Raw genomic sequence first — 9,277 nt, 5'->3', positions numbered from 1 at the left:
AGAAAAATGATATGGGATAGAAGAAAAAACAAAATTGAGGAACTATTCTATTGCCACTAATCTCATAAATCATTGGTTTTATTTTGTCTCTTTAAAACTTTTCTTAATAAATGAATTTTATATCAAAATTTATATATCTTATAATACATATAAGATACATGTATTACATCTTTATCATATTAATGGTCATATATAGTACTAACTAATCCTAGAAAAAGACTTCATCTAGCTTCCTACACATGATTTTGGGGTTTGAGCCTCTATCAATTTTCTGCAGTAATCCATGACCATAACTAACAGTGACCTTGAAGTCTCCAAAAAGATGATGGGTTCCCAAAATGATGATTCCATCAAGGTGATGATAATACCACTAAGATGACAAATATCCCAAAGATAGACTTTGGACTACAAACTCCTCAGAACAATTTTGAGATGGCTAGATGAGACAATCCAGCCTCACAGAACACTCAAGCAAGGACTTGAGACAAGCCCTGTGCTTTCTCATTATGCAGAGAATGGACAAATGATACAGCTAACTCTCCCAGGACTTGGCAAATAACCCCCATTGGGGCTTCCGGTAACAGTCATGCATATGAGGTGAGGTCAAGGGAGGAGCCCTTAAGACCTGAGATTGGGATGTGCTCATTCTCTTGGTTCCTGGATCCTGGATGCTGGAGGTAGATTGAGCAGAGTTCTCCAGAGAACACAACTGGACTATACACTACACCATTCCCAAACCCTGTATCCTATCTCTTTACTTGTAAGTTACCCACAACATAAACCTCCCTTTTAACTACATGGAATTGCCTTAATGCTTCCACCAATAGAACTGATTGTTTGTATAATATCTAATTTCTGATATCTGATTGGGGCTATATTTAAGAAATAAATTGGTCTTCATTCAACTATAGTATGCAGCTCATTATGCAAATAACTATTTAGCAGAGTAACATCTTCATGTACAAATTATATTCATTTTTAAAATGTGCCTTCTTTCATAGCAAAAGCATACATGAAATATAAGCATGATGAGTTCAAGAAACATGCCAAGAGCATCAAAAACATATGGATACATATAAAAATCTTTGGAGTCATAAAGACAAAGTTATGAGGTGTTGCAGAGGTGAAGAATACAAACATGTCCCAATAATATTTTCTATAATATTAGTTGAGAGTGACCATAAATTCATATGGAAATATGCTTTCTAATTTAGTGAAATAAGTAAAAAAAATTAGAAGATGAAAGAATAAAGATGGATTTCATCAACAAATGACAGCAATAAATATAAAATCTTAAATTGCTCTATAATCACTGACAGTAGGATTTGTGCTAAACAGGCTTAAAGTGTTCTATGTAACTAAGAAAAACATGAACTAAGCTGTAAAAGATCTACTTTTCCTCTAGATTATGCTTTGTTCCTGACTTGATGAAGTACATTCCTATGTGCTCTGAACAAAATAATATAGCACTTGGGGATAAAGATGCAACCTAGGAGTCCTGCACTGGAAGCCAAGATAGAGAAGACTTCCATGGCCACCATGAGTTTCCCCTTGGTGCTGTGGTAGACAGGAAGGAAGGTGACCCACACACTGAAGAACACCAACATGCTGAAAGTGATGAACTTGGCTTCATTGAATGTGTCAGGCAAGTTCCTGGACAGGTAAGCCATAGTGTAGCTCTCAAGTGCCATGGAGCAGAGGTATGCCAGGACAGAATGGAAGGCAATAGTAGAGCCTTTGTTGCATAGAATAATTATGTGTACATGTTCAGTGTAAGCATCTGAGTCAATAAATGGAGGAGATGTGCTCAGCCAAATGCCACAGAGCACAAGTTGGACAAGGGTACAAACAGGAATGATAAGATTAGTAGCCCTTGATATCATTATCCACCTTATCAGTCTCCCTGGAACTGTGATATTGAAAGCTAGAACCACAATAATAGATTTAGCCAAGACTGTGGAGAGAGCCAGTGTGAAAAAAACTGCAAATGTGCTCTGCTTCAGTATACAGGTGGCTGTGTTGGGATGGCCAATGAAGAGCAATGGACAGAGAAAACAGAAGATCAGAGTGATAAGCAGGATGTAAGTGAGAGCCTGGTTACTGGCCTTGACAATGGGAGTGTGGTGGTACTTCACAAAGACACCAAAAACACCAGCTCAGCTGTTAGTGCAGAGAAGCCCAGGGCCAAGTAGGTGAGTGCCTTCCCCAAAGGGTCTTCATAGGACAGAAAGGTCACTGCTTTCTGGAGGCAGTGGTTCTACTCTATGCTTGCATAATGAATTTCTGTACACTTCACACAATGATCCATATCTACTCAGGAATTAAAGTTATTGTGAGTCTCTGCTCAGGTCCCCTTTTATCTCAAGCAAATTCACAGCATCAGCTCTCTGGCATTTGCCCACATTTTCTTTGTTGTTCAAGACTCAAGTGAATCAGTGCTCAATAGTGAAAATTTCCAAATGCTCTCTAATCAATTATTCCACATTGATAATGTCTATCTTCTTTGTTGGACACAAAGTGAACAAATCTATCCTTTTCATGGTTATAATTCTATATATTTTTAATTAAGTGATCATTTGTATTTGTTCTTTATAGTTTCCATAAATTATTGAATTAAATTACAGAAACCTAACTGATCATAGAATCACCTCCTTCTGAATTCCCTTATGTGACTTTTTCATGCAAGTTATGTATAAGATTATGTGCTTTGAAATTTCTTTCTTCTAATGTTTTTCTCAATCCTAATATCAAAATGTACCTATTTCCAAAGAATACTCCAATGTGTTTATTCTCTGATGGTACTTGTGTGAATGAGAATTATTAGATTCTTGAAAGATGGAAAAACTTCCCTTGTGAAACTCTTTGATCATTCTCAGTGAGAAAAGATCTATTTAAGAGATAGATACAAAACTCTTGTTTTAGACTTAGTTGACCATGGAATAATTTTGTGATATTTTTTCCTTTTTAACTTTTGTGTTATACTTTAAATTCAAAAGATGTAAATATCATGTATTTATTATATATTTTCTTTAAAATACTTCCATTTCATACCTCATTTAAATTTTTCATATTTTTGCGAAGTGGAATTTGCTATTTAATTGGTGTTTAAAATTCTAATTAAAAATCTATTGAATTCATTCTCTTGCTAGTGTTTATAGAATGTTTTATTCCATTATCAGTATTTTATTTGTTTCTTCCAGATATGATTTCCTGTTGTCCTCAGACTCTCAAGGGACTCTGTCTCTATCATATCCCATGTGTTTACTTCTATTGGTTTCTAACAAATCATAAATGATTCATCACCACAACCCCATGTGAAAACACAGGGTACATAGTCATGACAAATATTTTATAGAGACTTAAATATGATTTTTTAAAATATAGGTACTTCTAATTTTATAGGATTTAAAGTATAGGATTCACTATTTTAAAATATTTAGCATTTATATTTGATTTTCTTCTTTCTTACTAATAATATTTTAAAGTGTCCCCTTAAACTGCAACCATGCAGGATTTGATATTGATGTTTCAGTTTCCATTAATGAATATAATTATCATATGCATGAATTTATCATGTTCCCAATGTACACAAAGCACCTATATGAATATTAAGTCTTTGATTGTCTGTAGAATCAGTCTTAATATGCACATTTTAAATTAGGCATTAAATTAAATGCATTTAAATTAAAAGAAACCAAAAAATTTGAAAATTTCTATCTTTATGAACTAAAGTCAAAACATTTGAGTGTTCAAGTAACACAATATGTTACTCAAAATACTCCAATTAATATGTGAAGAATCCTATTAGACAAAAATATTAAGGTTGAGGAATCCTCTTAGATTCTCTCTCCATATTCAACATAGTGTCTGTGTGTTCTCCTCACATTAAATGTTGTCAATTGTCTCATGCATATTTTATCTTCCTTGAATATATTCTAACATAAGGTTCCTCTACTTTGGCCACCTATTCCTGGAAAAGAGTGTCCTTCAAATTCAATGACCTGCCTTGTTCTGAGAACAAGGGTGTACATCTATCCATGGCTTATTCACAACACTATCATTAATGGAAGTGGTGATGGGCCATTTCAACTAGTTATCACAGGCATTGTCCCATAATTTATCTCTTCTACGTTTAATAATGCTTTCATTAACTTTTTATAAAAATAGAGTCAATTGTATACAATGAGATAATGACTACTTATCACATTCATTAGCTTATGTTATTCAAATTAATAAAGAAGGGATATAAATCTACATTCAAATTCATGATACATAGCAACTATTGATTTAAAATCAATTGTGTTCAATGTAAGATTCTCATAATAGGTTATTGACATACTTCCCTAGTGGATATATTATGGTCCACAACAAGATTTAGATCTTTCATATCTATGTTACTGAAGGATATCCCTCCCCATGGAAGTTAAGTAGGCTTGAAGTTTCTAGGACTCACATGGTGATGGAGGAAAAAGGGGAAGAAAAGATACTCATGATACTCATTAATGGAATGTTGAATGTTATTTATATTGGAAATCAAAAAGATGAGAGTAGACAAATGGTTCTGTGGTTCATGATACTGTTACTCTGAGGAGGACCTGATTTCTGTTGCAAGAATGCACGTGAGGGTCAATGCTATCAATTCCTCCACCTCCAAGAGATCTGAAGTCCTCTTCTGTCTTTGATGTGCACTAAGCAATACATGTGCACATACATGCATACAAGCAAAACATTCACAAATAAAACAAAATGAAGAAGAATGTAAATTAAAACATTTTTAAATATGTCCACAGGTAAATCAAATATGACGTTTCTGAACACATCTGATGAATATAGAATCATGACTGAAATTATGCAAATGAAGGTCATAAGGATCCACTCCTTAAATAAATGTGTGCTAACTATGAACTGAATATTATTTGAAATACAAGGAAAGTCAGTAATTTATAGGGTATGTGTGTGTTCATGCGTGTGTGTGTGTGTGTGTGTGTGTGTGTGTGTGTGTGTGTGTGTTAAATGCCTTGGTGAAATAAAGCAGATTACTCTGTGATCGGTAAAGTTGTTCTCTGAAAGGAACAATGGCTATACTGGATCAAATACATGAATCAAGTATGAGTTTCACTGGCCAGAGCAACATTTAAAATGATGATAAAATAAACCAAAATATTTTTAATTCTAACTGAAAGAATCACAGGACTTGTCTCTAAATTACAGAACTTATACATCTGCTTAAACATTTCAGAACACTGTGAAGAGGTGGGAAATATGCAAATAACACTGACACCTGTCTCATTGCAAATCTCATTACCTGGACAACGAATGTAATCATAGCAGCAGGCAGTCTTTCCCTCCTGAGGTGATTTTCTGAATCCAGGAACACATCTCTCACTGCACACAGAGGGAGGGAAGCTGAGAATTAAATAGTGAAAAGAAAATACTCAGAAGTATATAATTTTAAAGCAACAAAAACATTATTTCTCAATATTGAACAAGGAGATGGCAAGTTTTTATAATTATTCTTTTTCAGAATCTTGATTTGCTGCATTGCTTCTAATTTTAATATAGTATGCCAATGAAGATCAATGTGTTTAGACAATGATCTTAAGACAATAGAAATCTGAATAATTGTGAAAACGTAAGTGGTTGGGCAAAATAAGAAGTTTGCTAACTGAGTACATGTTTAAATGGGCAACTGTAATGCCATCCTGATCTTGTTGTACACTTCATGACAGCTGGAGTGAGAACATCTTTGTTTCCCAGTGGTCATGCTTAATTTGCATTTGTTAATTTGACAGGATTTAGAATAACCATAGGAACTAGTCCTTTCAGTTTTCTATGAGAGATGAATTATATTAGGGTACTTGGATAGGAAGATGTATTCTATAATTAGGTAGCACAATCTTATTGGCTGTTGTTAAGAACTGAAAAAAGAAACAAAAGTGTCTGAAGAGAGTGTTCACATCTGTCTACCTCCTGACTGAAGATACAACATGATTCACTTTCTCAGGTTCTTCCCAACATGATTGACTGAATTATTATGAACTGCTCACACCAAATGTGAACAATGAAGTCTACATTTGTAAGATATGCAATCCTAGTTTTTTTTTGTTTTTGTTTTTGTTTTTGTTTTAGTGTTTGACAAGTTGCTTCCTTTTTTATCAGGAAAACATGTAATTAACGCATGCATATGTGCCCTCCATGCTACAGTACATTGCCACGTGTCTGAAAGCAAAATGATCATGCACTGATATTTCCTGATATCAGGAAGTCAAAGTACTGCTCATGTCAGGTGGTTTCAGTACCTGAATGAAAACTTAATAAGTTGACACTGTATTTATTACTGGAAAAAGGTGTCCATAGAAAACAGTATGGAAAAATAAACAAGCCCATTATTCAGTATAAAGCAACAAAAACTTTCTCAAATGACAGTAGTTGTGCATGTACATGGGCACTGGGTAAGGAGCCAACAATCATTACATCCACAAATAAATGTCTATTGACATAAGGATCAAAACAATGAGATAAAATCCAGCCCACCTCTGTAAATCCTGTCACCCACTGTATCCAATGGTCACACAAAAGCAGTTCTTGGCCCTCTGGGAATTTTTTAGAAAATGTTCCAACTTTCATCTTTTGTCTGAGACCATCTGAAAAATTCCAGAGGTTGAGAATATCATATTCTGCATCTAATTTCCTTTGTGAATCCAAAACCATAATTTTTCCAGCACTATCTTTTTAATGTATATTCTTGAGATAAAGGTGAAGCTAAAAGAAATGCAGAATTTTATGATGAATTTATTCCCAGAAAGGTTCATCAGAACCCAATGAAGGAATAGGTCTCATTGTCCCAAACCCCTGACATTAATTGCAAGCTATACCAAGCTATCAACATTTTAATGGATGAAGAATAAAAATGAATATAACATATTTCTAGACTGTTATTTCAAAAAAGAATTCACACACACTTACACAATAAAAAGTAGACAAACAAAAAGATTTACTCTATGAATGTTGATTCAAGCAAAGTTCACAGTCTTGAAGTGCTACCCACATCCAAATATTCAAGTAATCTACTCAAAGTTTCAGTACAAAAATTGGGGTGTTTATGTACAAAATGTAATAAAATTGTCTGTTAGGAAGCATAACCATAGATTTAGAATTTGAACTATATGGATTTAGTAGCATTTGACTATTTAGGATCTAATTCTCCTATCTCTGTTCTGAAATATACTTAGAGATAATATGGTTTCAGTTGAGCATAGTATCATGAGCAGATTCTAAAGTTAATTGTAACACAAAGTAAATAATGACATACACACATTTAAATCTTTTTATTTCCACCCATTCATCATGAACATGCCATATGTGTCTGCAAAGACTTCTTGATGATAAATTACATACAGTCTCTCAGGTGATTTCTGATAAAACCTGCCACAGTATCATGTATTGTGGGCTTTTCAAAAACCACAGTATGACAAAGGGCTATTGATAAAATATACAAGAAGAGAAATTACCTACCAAGGGTAGGTATTTACCTCCCCATTTCCATCATGGTGGACTTCTATTTGTTTGAGAGTCATCTCATAGAGACTGTGAGCCACAGTATATACAGAATTATATATGTTGTAACTGTCTTCAGTCATGTGAATTTCCAAAGCATTTCCAGGCAACATTTCCAAGGAAGCATTGGGTAGACAGTTAACCAAAATTTCACAGTCAGGTCCAGAAAAAGAGCAATTGAAATATCTGTTCCACAGAAGAGCAAGGATATGGGCTTCTGAGTATTTGGAAGACTTGTATGTCTGAATAAACTTCCTAAAATCAGAAATTTCAGAATGGTGTGGTGCAAAAATGAGACTCCCATGGAATGGATCAAATACAAAATAAGGAACATCAGTAGATACAGCCCACTGTGACTTAATGATCGAGACTTTCCAAGTAATTGAATGTATATTTATGTATATATATATAATTTATATATTATACCATATAAAGATATAGTGACATCATAAATGAAAACCACATTTGCAGATGATTTCAGGATCTGCTGATGACTTGTTCTGGATTTGTAGCCAGAGTCAATCCAGTTGTCAGAAATCATTTCTACAAAAGCTATACACACTCTGTTCCTATCCATCTCTCTTCTCACATGTGATAGAATCTCAGCCCCATTGTGGTCATCTATGAGAACCAGTCCCAGCCATGTCCACCTGAAATGAACCATCAAAATGACAGTGCCATGTGACAGAAATGTGTCCCTGGGTGCATCTGGTAGAGAGAAGAAAACTGTCCTCTGTCACTAAGAATAGTGTCAAATCACCCAAAAGTAAGCTGAAGGAAATTTCAAATAGGAAACAGGAAGGAAAATATTGACACACAACATAGTCTTAAACTTAAAGTGACACTTTGGATTGATACAGACTAACTTCTACTCATGGTGTTTTAAACTCCCATCCTGTTTCTGCAGACCTTTATAAGAATTCCTCACAAGACACAAAGTTTTCTGAACACCTATTATAGGCTCCAACCTCTTCCTCTTCTCTATCTCAAGCAAAGTATATGAGGACATATATCCAAATGCCTGATATAGTCTCTTTAATAGATAAATGTCACAGCCTCACTTCTATACACTTGAAAACACCTGAAATGTCTGCACTTTAATATGGGTTTCTTGTTTCCTCACAGCCATGTCTCTCACCTGTGAATATTTGTAGAGATTCAGCAGTCTCCCAACACGTGCAGATGTTTCCCATGCTGTTCCTGTAAGTAAAGCAGCAGCTTTGTTCTCTCTTCGATATGTGTAATTGGCAATGTTTATTCCCATTCCTGTAAGGAAAAGAAAAGTTTCCTGCAAAATATCCAGTTTATTGCTTTTGACATTATAGAGCTCAAATCCTAGACATGTGTTCAGTAAAATGTGAGTGTTCCTGTTGATCTCCTCAATGGCAAATATGAAGGCCAAAGAAAGCTGGTAGCTCCTCAATTTGAACCTGGAGAGAAGGATTGTCAATATTTATTGTGGGGACTCACATCTTATCTATCAGTACAATTCTGGATCACAATCTGATGGTATAGTACCATGGCTTTTACACTGTCAATGTTATATACCTACAAATAATAATTTTGTCATTAAGGTAATGGTTATAATTTGAATGTCACAATATATAGTAAAAGATGTTTAATTATCTAAAAGCCTTGGGTATATATAAATTTTTTGGACATTAAAGTTGACCTGCACTGATATCAACCTTGGAATCCCTAGTATGGGAAAACACAAACA

General features: G+C 34.4%; 1 pseudogene; it reads right to left on the bottom strand.

Moving 5' to 3' along the window:
* Positions 1–1,406: 1,406 nt before the first annotated feature.
* LOC114685018 lies at positions 1,407–8,821 on the bottom strand (annotated as a pseudogene).
* Between the last annotated feature and the right edge of the window lie 456 nt (positions 8,822–9,277).

The sequence above is a fragment of the Peromyscus leucopus genome, chromosome 23 (assembly GCF_004664715.2).
Source record: "Peromyscus leucopus breed LL Stock chromosome 23, UCI_PerLeu_2.1, whole genome shotgun sequence".
Taxonomy (NCBI): domain Eukaryota; kingdom Metazoa; phylum Chordata; class Mammalia; order Rodentia; family Cricetidae; genus Peromyscus; species Peromyscus leucopus.
Note: the sequence above shows the minus strand (reverse complement) of the source record. Positions and strands in the feature narration are given on the sequence as shown.